Source organism: Berghia stephanieae, chromosome 12 (genome assembly GCF_034508935.2).
Source record: "Berghia stephanieae isolate SIO BIC M18660-M18661 chromosome 12, UCSD_Bste_1.3, whole genome shotgun sequence".
NCBI lineage: Eukaryota > Metazoa > Mollusca > Gastropoda > Nudibranchia > Aeolidiidae > Berghia > Berghia stephanieae.
The window spans coordinates 33,805,781-33,818,541 of record NC_088371.1 but is presented as its reverse complement, the minus strand read 5'-3'; the positions used below and the strand labels follow the sequence as shown (position 1 = coordinate 33,818,541).

At 37.9% G+C, this 12,761-nt stretch overlaps 2 protein-coding genes across 9 annotated transcripts in view; one reads left to right on the top strand and one right to left on the bottom strand.

Annotated features, from left to right (window-relative positions):
- LOC144958412 (TBC1 domain family member 5-like) overlaps positions 1 to 12,761 on the top strand; it is a 104,158-nt gene that overhangs the window by 3,607 nt on the left and 87,790 nt on the right. The window lies entirely within an intron of this gene.
- Positions 1 to 12,761, bottom strand: part of LOC144958415 (uncharacterized) — a 66,428-nt gene that overhangs the window by 37,668 nt on the left and 15,999 nt on the right. The window lies entirely within an intron of this gene.

Genomic DNA, 12,761 nt, shown 5'->3' with positions numbered 1-12,761 from the left:
TTGGCTGGGGAATTCTTGTAAAGCGCTTTCAGCATGTTTAGTGGATATTTAGCTCAAGTTAAAAAGTTTTTTTAATGAACGCACAGAGAGAGAGAGAAAGAGAGAGAGAGAGAGAGAGAGAGGAGAGAGAGAGAGAGGAGAGGAGGAGAGAGAGAGAGAGAGAGAGGAGGAGAGAGAGAGAGAGAGTGTGTGTGTGTGTGTGTGTGTGTGTTGATTTTTTTTGTTTGTTTAAAAATAAATTTAAACAGCTGTAATTTGTAACTAAACAGCAATTGCCTCTTGGGACAAGACACTATTATTGTCATTATTATCATTCCTTATCATAATAACTTATATCAGTACATATAACGTCTGATTAGGCTATGTAGTCTAGTGGTATGACGCTCGCTTTGGGATTGGAAGGTCCTGGGTTCGAGCCTCGCTCGGCGCATAGTTGAGTCCTTGAAAAAGGCTCTTTACTCACACTCTCTCACCGTACTTGGGTGTAAAATGAGTACCTGGCCGTTAACAGTGTTGTCTCTTTCAGAAAAAAAAATTGTAATATTGCTTAACAGGTGGCATGTCTCGTTCTACATGTTACATGTTGCTGTTGGTCAGGAACCCTTTGTAAAACGCTTTGAGTACGTTTAGTGGATATTGCACTATATACAAAAAAAAAAAAAGCTCAACATTTTGCTGTCCTCATTCAGAAAACGATAGCGTCAACCCCAATGGGATCAACTGCTTCAAGCCTGATCAAGACGGTCACAGTGGTAGCTGGGATTTCCTGGACGTTCAGGAGGGAGCATCTTCCCCGCCTCCGGCCAGTCTGTCTCACTCATATAGGTTGGTATTTAGTCATGAACTTAAATGAGTAGAACACCTTAATAGTGGGCAGGGAGGTACATGCTGTGTCTTCTATCCCCCATACCCGTTTTCCAATTGTATCCTGTCATTGTCTTGGAATGAGATTACTTAGTTTTGTCCTGATCCTTGCCGGAGTTCCTTGGCTGGGAGGGAAACAGTCGAATGTATAGTTGTAGTTTTGGGAGAGGATATTGTTTTCCTTGTAAATCATCTCTCTTTTATGCATTGTATTATGTTTAGTCTAAATATTATATTATGTGATTGGTAAACATTTGAGTGTATTCCTCTTAGTTGGGACCTGTGCTTGTGTCTGGGTGAGACTTTTAGGTGATCTCAAACTAATTATTTGACGGTGTGCTCTTGGAATCTACATCTATTCCTTATTTGAACCAATTCCCTTTGTCTTACCTTTTCTTTTGTGCTTTAATTGTAATTTTAGAACTTTTTACTATCCCATTTTCTTCCTTTTTACTGGCGCTGATATGACTTTGATGTGTTGCAAGCGCCGTAAAACCCTTAAAAACAAAAACAGAACACCTTAAATAAAAAAAAAAAAAGAACAAAACACAAGGTTGTCAATTTTCCATATATTTTCCAATCATCTGCTAAACAGTAAACAGTAAGTAGTACATAATGTCTTTTTAACTGGAGTTCTTCTTCTTCTTCTTCTTCGTTCCCGTCACGTCACATGGTCAGTCCGGTCTGGTGAATGAAGCCCACAGTGGTCCTGAGGTCGTCCTCACTGCCGTACAGCTTCTTTGAGTATGGGGTTGGGTCAGGCCAGAAGTTCCTTCTCAACTGGTTGTACTTTGGACATTCCATTAGGACATGATGTCCATTTTCATTTTCAAGTCCGCAGTCACATTGTCCAGAGGCATCTGCTCTGGACATCCTCCACATATGTTCCTTTAACTGGTTGTGTCCAGTTCTCAGTCTGAAGATGATGACCTGTTCCTTTCTGTCGAGCACCTTGATTGGGTCATTCATGTTGTATTCTGGGTGCTTCTCTCTCCATCTCTGAGACTGGATAAATTTGGCCATTTTGTTAATTTCTCCTGTTGAGTACATTGGGGAGGGTTGCTGCATGCGACTGCCTGCCTTTGCCAGTTGGTCAGCGATCTGATTTCCAAGTATCCCACAGTGTCCTGGAATCCACTGCAGTACCATGTTGGTAAACTTGCTTAGCTTCATGAGGTCTTCCACCAAGGCGTCTATATCATCCGCAAAGGACATCATTATATCCTCCAGAATTTTCTTAGCATCTGTTAAAATCACTATGTGTCTTGGTTTTTCATTTTCTGAGAGGATTTGCTTAACAGCTTCATGGATTGCATCTGCCTCTGACTTGTAGATTGAAGTGCGAGTACCAGTCGGTTTGCTGATCTCCTTTTGTTGACCATTTGTGTACTCGATGTGCACTCCCAGGCCCCCGCATGTGTGTTCTTTATTGCATGAACCATCTGTATAGATTCTTGTCCATTTTTTTTCAGGGTAGTTTTGATCTATGCACTTCTGTACAGACTTCTTGATTTCTTCGCCGTGTTTTGTTTTGTTGAAATGTCACCAACGGAAGTCTTGATTTTCAAGTGATTTTGCCTTTTCCAAATTGGTACTCTGATATTTGCTTTGCATTTTTGGGTCATTATTCCGTCAAGTTCGTGATCTTTTTCAATTTGCTGGGCTCTTTCAATAAAGTGGGATCTTTTCAGCCGCCTAGTTTTCTTTTGTTGCGCTCTAGCGTGAAGAGGCTGATCTGTCATTGTTTTCACGTCTGTGTATTGTTTCAAAATTTTTGATTCCCTTCTTTCTGATAGAGATGTAAGTCCTGTTATGGTTTCCATTGCATGAATCGGTGTCGATTTCATTCCTCCACTTATTATCCTCATGTTGCCTTTTTGCACTTTGTCCAGTTTTTCCATTTGAGTTTTGGAGCAGTTTCCCCATGCAGATATCCCGTATTCTAGCGCTGGTCTCACATATCCTGTGTAAGTTTGTTTCAGTATATCAGAGCTAGCTCCCAAGTTGTTCCAGCTAGTTTTTTCAAGAGTTGTGTTCGCTTTACCCCAACTTTCTGACTGTTGCTGATTTGATTTTTCCATGTTAGTCTTGGGTCAAAATGGACTCCTAGGTATTTTGGTGCGTCGTCTTTTTCCAATTCATGGTCTTCAATACGTAGCTTTGCTTTTTCCTCTTTTGGGGAGAGGCTAAATATTGTGAACTTTGTCTTCACTGCATTTATTTTCATCACCCAGTTGTCAGTCCATTCTTTGATATTATCCAGTGTGATTTGCATCCTGTGTTGTGCCTTGATTAAGTTTTGGTCAGAGCTAATCAGAGCTAGGTCATCTGCGTACATCGACATTTTCACTCCTCGACATAGTGTTTCTCTTATATCATTTACATAGAGAAGAAATAGTGTAGGTGATAGTACTCCACCTTGTGGGACTCCATGTTTTAGTTTTGCTTCTCTACTTTTGTGACCTTGTGTTGTTACTCTTGCCTTTCTTGTTTTTAGGTAGTTTTGTATCCAGTTGAGCATGTTATGGGATACTTTTGATTTTTGTAGTTTATATACCAGACCTTTTTTCCACACTTTGTCGAATGCTTTTTCAAAGTCCACCCATACCACAATTTTTTTCTTTCCATCCTGAAACGAGTCTTCTATTTCTTGGGATATGTAGGTTACTTGATTTTCAGTACTCCTGTGTCTTCTGAAACCAGCTTGTTCATTTATAAGCACATTATAGTTTTCAAGATACCACATCAGTCTGGAGTTGATCATTCTTTCTATCAGCTTGCACATGCAGCTTGTAAGACTTATAGGTCGGTAATTTGCGGCTTCATTAGCTTGTTTTCCTTCTTTCTTAATTGGGACAATAAAAGCCTTTTTCCATATATCTGGTATTTTACCAGTTTTCCAAGTGCTGTTGTAGAGTTGTAATAGCTTCTTTTTCGCTGTCTTTCCAAGATGGATAAGCATCTCATTTGTTACTTCGTCTGGGCCTGGCGATTTCTTTGTTTTTAACACTTTGAGAGAGCTTTCTAGTTCTTCCATAGTTAGCTTCTTTGTCATTACTTCATCTATGGCTTCCTTGAGTTCCTTTTTTTGTTTTCTGCATTCTTTTCTAACCCTTTCCTTCAGTTCTTTTTCTATTGTGTTGTCACTAATTTTTTTGAACTGCTCCATGAATAGGTCTGCAGCTTGTTGTGGACTGACAAGTTCTCCTTCTTTTTCCAAAGCGGGAGGGGCGTAGTGATTCGGTTCTCTATTTAGGGCTTTTGTAAGTTTCCAAAGTTTATTTCCATCTTTTTCGAAGTTAAGGCTATGCGTTTTTTCTTTCCATGCCATTTTGGATGTCGTTGCCATTTCTTTTTTAAAGGTAGCTTCTGCCTCTTTATATGCTGCAATATTGTCATCACAGGGGTCTGCTTCAGCCTTTTCTCTTGTTTCCGATACTTCATTACTTAACTGATTAAGATCGTCTGTCCAGAGTGGTATATAATTTTTTCTTGCTCCCCTTGGGATACTTTCTTTTGCTGCTTTTAGGATGGCCTTTGTCAGTTCTTTTGCACTTTTGTTGACATTCTTGGTTTTACAGTTTATGTTTTTGCAGTGGCTGTCTGTAAGTTGTTCAAAGCTTTCCCATTTTGCTCTTTTGTAGTTCCATCTTGGGATAGTTTGTGTTTTGTTTTCATTTTGATGATAGAGGTTTGTGATGATTGGCCTATGGTCGCTACCACCCAGTTGGGGCTGTACTGTTCTATTTATCGTCTTTGCTATATCATCTGTGGCAAACGTAAGATCTGGGGTAGATGTGGTTTTCCACACTCTTGAGAAATATGTGTCCTCATCTTCGTCATCATACAATAGTTGAAGTTTTGTTTCAATTTGCCAGTTTTCTACTGTTTCACCACGTTTGTCCATATCTCCATATCCCCAGCTTTGAGAGTGACTGTTAAAGTCCCCTAGTACCAGACATCTTTCTTCCTGGATTTTTATCTTGTCTAAATGAAGCTCTTTGTTTGGTGGGCAATAGCAGTTAAAAATCAGGAGTTCTTTCTTTCTGATACATACTTTAATTTGCTGTATTTCTGATTGCTCTTGTGTATCAATTTTTATGCCTGCGGTGGGGTAGTCGTTTTTTACTAATGTCATCACGCCTCCTTTGTGATCCTTTCTATCATGCCTTATTACCTGGTACCCTCGGATGGCAAATCTCATGTTGTCCGTGAGGTGAGTTTCTTGAATGCAGGCAATTTTGATGTCCTGCTCTTTGAGTCTCTTTTCAAGGGCTATTTTCTTCTTCGCAACGCCCTCAGCATTCCATTGGAGGATTTTAATTGTGTTTGGTGTTCCAGTCGCATGTAACCTTGATCCTCCTCCCTGGTTCCGCAAGATGAAGTCAAGGTACCACCAGATCGCTTGGGTGGGCCATTGAGGCCCGGCACTAGGCCCGTCCGGCGGGATTCCACGGGCTTCGCACCACATCGGATTTGATTATTGTGACGTGTCATATTGGGATTTAAGCATGCAGTGGCAGTTTCAGTTTCCTGAGATATTTGCGCCTTCCGGCCCCGCTGCTCTGTCTTCGGCGTGCTGTTTTTCAGGATTTGCTTCCTTAGCCTTTGACCATCCAAGGTCTGTCCACAAGGCAGTGGCGGTTTTGCTTCAGAGTGTCCTTCTCCTAGATCGATTGCGGTCCCCTGTTAACGAACTCGATCTGTCCGGGTTTTTGTTCGGAGTGTCCTTCTCTTAGATGGATTGCGGTCCCCCGTTTACGAACTCCATCTGTCCGGGTTTTTGCTCAGAGTGTCCTTCTCTTAGATGGCTGTCGGTCCCCCGATGACGAGCTCCATCTACCCGTGGTCAGATGGTCTAAGTTGGGAATCCGGGAGGATGTCCTGTAGAGAGTCAGTCCCTTTTCACCCCTCCCCCACGTCGTGGACAACACCCACACCCAAGGGTGTGGACTAGGGGAAGCTGAACTCGACGGTTGATTTCCTCCCTTCTTCCTTCCTTGTTGACGATGCTGACCGTTGTAGATCATTCTTGGTCTGGCCTCTCACTTACGATCATCGAGACACGCAAGCCCTCCGACCGCGACAAGGTCATATGATCCATCGGAGAGAACTGGAGTTCAACACTCAGAAGAAAGGGGTTGGTTGGTCTCTATGTTAGTGTAAAAGTTCAGTAAATTCTTACCTCCTGAATTGGAAACCCTAACAATACCAAATAGATAACATTTCGGGCTGCGTAAATTACTTGTGGACAGCCTTGCCAACTATTTCCCTGCTGTCCGTCTGGTTTTTAAATGATTATATTATTAATGTCTTTGTAGTATTTGTTATTGGTTTCAGAAGGGTTTTGAGCCCAGAACGTTCCATGTTTGTTAGTTTGTGTTCTTTTTTTCGAAGCTGATATAATCATTTATGTTCCTTTCTTTTTTACAGTCCACAGCTTAGCATCGGATTGGTATTTCAAATTTATGAAATTAGAAATAATCTCAGAGGAGTCACATCGTGAGAGGAGTCTTTTATGTCTCCTTGGTGGGCAGGAGGTCACTTGCTCATACCTGCCGAATCTTAAGAATTTTTCGTAATTTTACGAATTTTTGGAAAAATTTCATGGCCAAATACGAAATTTTTGGGAAAATTACGAATTTTAAATTCTTAGTAATACTTAATAATAATATAATAATAATAATAATAATAATAATAATAATAATAATAATAATAATAATAATAATAATAATAATAATAATAATGATATAATAATGATAATAATAATAATAATAATAATGATAATAATAATAATAATAATAATAATAATAATAATAATAATAATAATAATAATAATAATAATAATAATAACAATAATAATAACAATAATAATAATAATAATAATAATAATAATAATAATAATAATAATAATAATAATAATAATAATAATAGAAGTAATAATAATAATGATAATAATAATAATAATAATAATAATAATAATAATAATTAATAATAATAATAATAATAATAATAATAAATAATAATAATAATAATAATAATAATAATAAGAAGAAGAAGAAAGAAGAAGAAGAAAAAACAACAACTTCTACCACTACTACTACTACTACTACTACTACTACTACTACTACTACTACTACTATAATAATAATAATAATAATAATAATAATAATAATAATAATAATAATAATAATAATAATAATAATAATAATAATAATAATAATAATGTGGTTGTTCCTACACAATATCAGAAATTACGAATTTCCTTGTCAAATTACTAAAGCATTTACATAAAAATGACTAAATTTGAAGTTTTCAATTTGGCAGGTCTGCTTGCTGTGTCTTTTATCCTTCTATTTCTGTTTTCTGAGTTGCTTTCTGTGGGATTAATTGGTTTTGTCCTGGCTCTTACCTGAGTTTTTGGCTGAGAGGGAAACAGTCAAATTTATTGAGTTGGTTTTAGGAGGTGATAATTTTTTCCTTGTAAATCATCTCTCTGTTATGAACTGATAGTTACAATTTTGTTTTTAACAAATCTTGTAAACAGTTGAGTGTGTTCATCTTCGTGGGATCCTGTGCTGGTGTTTGGATGAGACTTTTAGGTGATTTCAAACTAAGTACAGTGATGGTATGCTCTTGAAATCTACATCTGTTCCCTATTTGAACCATTTCCTTTGTCTTACTTTTTTCTTGAATGCTTTGATTGTAGTTCTAGAATTATTTTATCATCCCATTTTCTTCCTTTTTACTGGCTCGGATATGACCTAAATGTGTGGGGACATGTGCTTGTGTCAGGATAAGACTTTTAGGCGATCTCAAAAAGTACACTAATAGTGTGCTCTTGGAATCTACATCTGTTCCCTATTTATTTTTATTCCCCTTTGTCTTCCCTTTTCTTGGGTACTTAAATTGTAATTCTAGAACTTTTTACTATCCCATTTCCTTCCTTTTTACTTGTGCTGGTATGACCTAAATATGTTGCAAGTGCCGTAAAACTCTTAAAAACAAAAACAAATAAACAAAATGAAAAAAAAAAATTATATACTCAATTTACTACCAGAATATTGGTATGTGCCTTGTTTTTCTCAACCACCATTAATTTGTAAGAAAATTAAAAACAGTAGCTTTTTATAACAGGCCTATGATTTGTCTCAGAAAATAAATGTAAATAATGATTGATATTATTCTGTATTCAAAGTGGTATTCGATTTCAACATTTTGGAGCTTTTTTTTTTTGTAATGCTTATTTACTTAGGCCCTTCACTCCGGCTGGAGCAGAGGCCATCGACGAATCCCCTCCATCTTGTCCAAATTTGTGCCACCTTCTCAGCTTCTCTCCATGTTAAACCTTCAGTTTTTAGATCCTCCATCTATGCCCTCCTCCTCCCATAGTGGGCAGGGAGGTACATACTACGTCTTCTATCCCCTTATATCAGTTTTCCAACATGCTTTCTGTCTTTGTCTTGGAATGAGATTACTTGGTTTTGTCTTGGCCCAGGCCAGAGTCCTTGTAAATCATCTCTCTGTTATGAATTATTATATTTTTAAAAAATGTATAATGTAAGTATTTGAGTGTATTCCTCTTTTTTGGATTTTGTGTTTGTGTCCGGATGAGACCTATAGGTGATCTCAAACTAAGTACATTGGTGGTATGCTCTTGGAATCTACATCTGATCCCTATTTGTTCCCAGTTCCCCTTTGTCTTACTTTCTCTTGGCTGCTTTAATTGTAATTCTATAACTTTTTACTATCCCATTTTCTTCCTTTTTACTGGTGCTGATATAACCTAAATGTGTTGCAAGCGCCGTAAAACCCTTAAAAACAAAACAAAACAAACATATGCCCTCCTCCATCTTCCTAGGCCGCCCTCTTTTCCTTGTCCTTGCAGGTTCCATGTAAGAGCCTGGTAATATTTGTTGCAGGCCTTCTCAGTGTGTGGCCAAGCCATTTCCATCTCCTCCTCTTTAATTTCTACCTCTATTTCTTCTCGGCCTGTCATTTCCCATAGGTCTGTATTCTAACTTTGTCATGCCATTCTATTTGTAGTATTCTTTTTTATATTGCAATCTACACCTAATGTGCTCAAAACACTTCAGACTCCCTTTGCATGGTGTCACAAGCCAACAGCGATCTTTTAACATTCAGGACGAGACGTGATTCCTGTAAGGCATAATCACAATATTTTTTTTTCAACAAAGCATGGCCAGTTCCAGTGGAATCTGCACAATGTCAACACTCTTAAAGACAGTCTGCACAATGTCAACACTCTTAAAGACAATCTGCACAATGTCAACACTCTTAAAGACAATCTGCACAATGTCAACACTCTTAAAGACAACTTTTGCTTAAAGTCAACACCTCTTTCGGTCCCAAATTCTCTGTTCATGACCTCAGTGTGTTCCATTGATACTGGATAAAGTCAACCTGGGTTAAAGTCCAAAATTCTTTCTGGGTCGGCAGTGTGTGGTCTTATGGTATTACACTCGCTTTCGGATCGGAAGGACCTGAGTTTGAGCCTCACTTGGCGCATAGTTGAATCTTTGGAAAATGCTCTTTACTCATATTCTCTCTCAATACTTGGTGTGTAAATTGAGTACCTGGCTGTTTCTGTCTTAAAAAACGTTGTAATATCGCCTAACAGGCATCACGTCTCGTTTCTTGTTGCTGTTGGTCCGGGACCCTTTGTAAAGCGCTTTGAGCATGTTTAACGGACATTGCTCTATATAAAAGCTCAAGTTTTTTTGTTTTTTTTTTTAACATCAACTTCTCCTTAAAGTCAACACCTGTTTAGGTCTCAAATTTTCAGTTCTTTCTAAGTGTGTTCCATTGGTAATGGTTAGAGTTAACCTTGCTTAAAATCAACAACCAACCATTGGTGCCAGTTTTCCGGTTCATGCCGGAATTCCGGTTTCGCGATATCTCAAAGTCAAATACCTCCGGTTTCAATGTTTTTAGTAAAATAACTTAAAAGCATCAGTAAAAATTCGAAAACGTGATTCAGCCACCTTTTCTGTGTATGGAGGTAGATTCGTGAAACCGGAACTCTCTTTGCTATGTAATCATTTAATAATGGTATAAAAACGGTGATGAAATAAGAGTAAGTTTAGACTGCATTTTCAGTAAGAACATTTTCAGGTTTGGCAAAGTGTTGAGATTTTAGTTTCAGGTTTCAGCACTTCTTCCTGCTGGCACCATGATGGATAGAGTACACCTGCCTATTATCACGGACCGTCCGTAATTGTTAAGGAAGTGTAAGGACAATTACGGACTTAAGGAAATAGAAGAAATATAAATAATACAAATGGTTGTAACGTTAAATTAAATTAATTTTTTTTTTTTTCATTATTTCAATAAACAATCTCAATGCTAGGGAAAGACAACGGTGTGATAGCTTTTTGTAAGGAAAAGAACCCCAATATTATTTTATTAGGCTGTCCTCTATATAACATGGTAAGATTATTTTAGATATATAAAAGGGTGAATTTATCATTATTTTTGTTTGCTTTAGTATTACTGAAATTTGACCATTAATTACTGATGAATTTTGTATTTCTCACTGAATTTGAAATTTTTAAGTTGGCAGGTATGATAGAGTGAACCTTGCTTAAAATCAACAACCAATCTTTCTGGTCCAGCAGTGTTGGCTTTATCTGGATTTCAATGGGGTTTTTTGGGTTTTGTTTTTAAAAGTGATTTTTATTTCTCATTTGCAGCTTGGAATGGGATGTGCTGTTTGCCAAACAGACAGAATGATGCTTTAAATTGAAAGAGAAGGCCATGGCTGGAGATCTTCGCAGTAGTCGGTTCAGAAGTGTTGTCTGGAAGGTTTGTACCTACATGAAAACAACCTAGTCTTTGACCTTTGGGTGTTTAAGCTGGGTGGGGTCTTCTGACCTCCCATTGTGGGAAAGAGGTCACCTGCTGCATATTCTGTTCCCCATATCTGTTTTCCCTCCCCATGTTGCTCTCTGTATTTGTTCGTGATTGAGATTGCTTGGTTATGTCCTGGTCCTGGTGGGAATCCTTAGCTGGAATGGAGACAGTCAACTGAGTAGTATCTTTGTTTTTGAGAGATGATATTTTCTTTCCCTTGTAAATTATCTCTCTGTTACTGTTTTATGTTCTATTGTCATTATTAATTATGATTATTGTATCTTGTACTTTGCAAACATTTGAGTGTATCTTTCATAGCGGGATCCTTTGTTTGGCTGGGACGTTTAGGTCATGTCAAACGTGGCATATCGGTGGATTGGTCGTGGAATATTCTGTTCTTATTTAATCCAGCCCCTTCGTCTTCCTTTTTCTTCAGTGCTTTCAACTTCATATCGACTACTTTCCTCTATCATCTTCCTTTTACTGGCGCTGAAATGACCTTAAACTTTAGTGATGTTACGCTAGATAAACAATCGAGATTTTAAAAAATTTATTCCCATTTTACTTGGTTTTTGGTTATTGTGGATAAAGTATCCTTTATGGTTATGCTGTATCAAATTATGAAATAAATACAAATTCCCTTTATTCATCCCATAGGGGAAATTTGTCTTCAGGGTCTATTCCAAGGAAGACTGGAATAACCCAGGCATCAGCTGCAGTGCAGCACCGCAAATGAGCCAGGGCGAGGTCACTTTCTCAGGCCACACAGCACAGCGGGTATTCAAACTCAGTACCTTTCGGGTACGAAGCAAAGACTGTACCGCTTGGCCATACTGCCCCTCTTTATCCTTTTTAAAAAATGTTTTTTTATCTCTTATTTTTACATTAAAAAAAAAATTATTAAAGAAAAAAACAAAAATGAAATTCCCTTCATTTCTCCCATTTTGTATCCTAGTTGTTTCTGGAAGTGCTGCCTCCTCAGCTGAACAAATGGGTGGAGAAAAAAGAGAAAGCAGGGCAAGATTTGAAGAGCTGAAAAATAGAGTAAGTTTCCACTGTCCACAGTTTGACCTTCACCTTACCATCTACTCTACTGTATCAAAAAGATCCCCCCCCCCCCACCACCCCTCTGTCTGTCCCGACACCCTCCTTACCAGGTACTCTATAGACCTGTACATTAAAATGAAATCAGTCAATTCGTCAAATTCAAATATTTTTTAAAAGGAAAGAAAGAAATGAAAAAGAAAGAACGAATTCATGATCGTAGTCGAATGACATGAAGTAATTAGGAATGTTCCTCAGCGCTATGCATAGCTCAAGGGCCGTTTATATTTATGATGGATATATTGCCAAGGCTAAGCGACGCTTCTTAGAATTGCCGTGTCTGAACACACCCCAGTGTATTTTCACACAGCCTTCGTGAAATTATCTTTTCACTTTCCAAACTTGTTCGTGAGCGGCCGAGCGATGAATTTCACTGTTTCGTCCAAACCAAAATTGACCACATTTACTTGGTAGAACCTAAAAGTATGAAAAAGTTTAATGCGAAAGCCGGAAGTGCATTATGAAGACACCCTTTAAATTGAAAGTTATATGATTGCTACAAGCACATCTCGATTGCCTCACGTTGTAAACAAATTGGTTGACTGTTTCTTCACTGAGTTGGGTACCTAATTATAAGAAACAATTGTAAGTAGCTTAATAATTCCCACGTAAATTAGTTTTCTGCCATTGTTTTGCTCAAGTGAGCTTGCTGTTTACTATTCATCTCGATTCTTTGGATTTTTCTGATACGATACGAAGAGTTTCAATGAGGTTCAGTTTCAGTCTCAGCCAATTTTTATAGAGCTCATTTACAGGGCTAACTCTACTCTAACAAAAAGATCCCCCCCCCCCCCCCCCCCCCCCAAAGCATTATCCGCACCACCCCTTCTATTGAATTTTAGAATGTGTCTGTGAAAAAGATACTCTCGTGCTATGGCTGTTATTTTATTTGTGGAAAGAAAACCTTCTTTAAAAACATC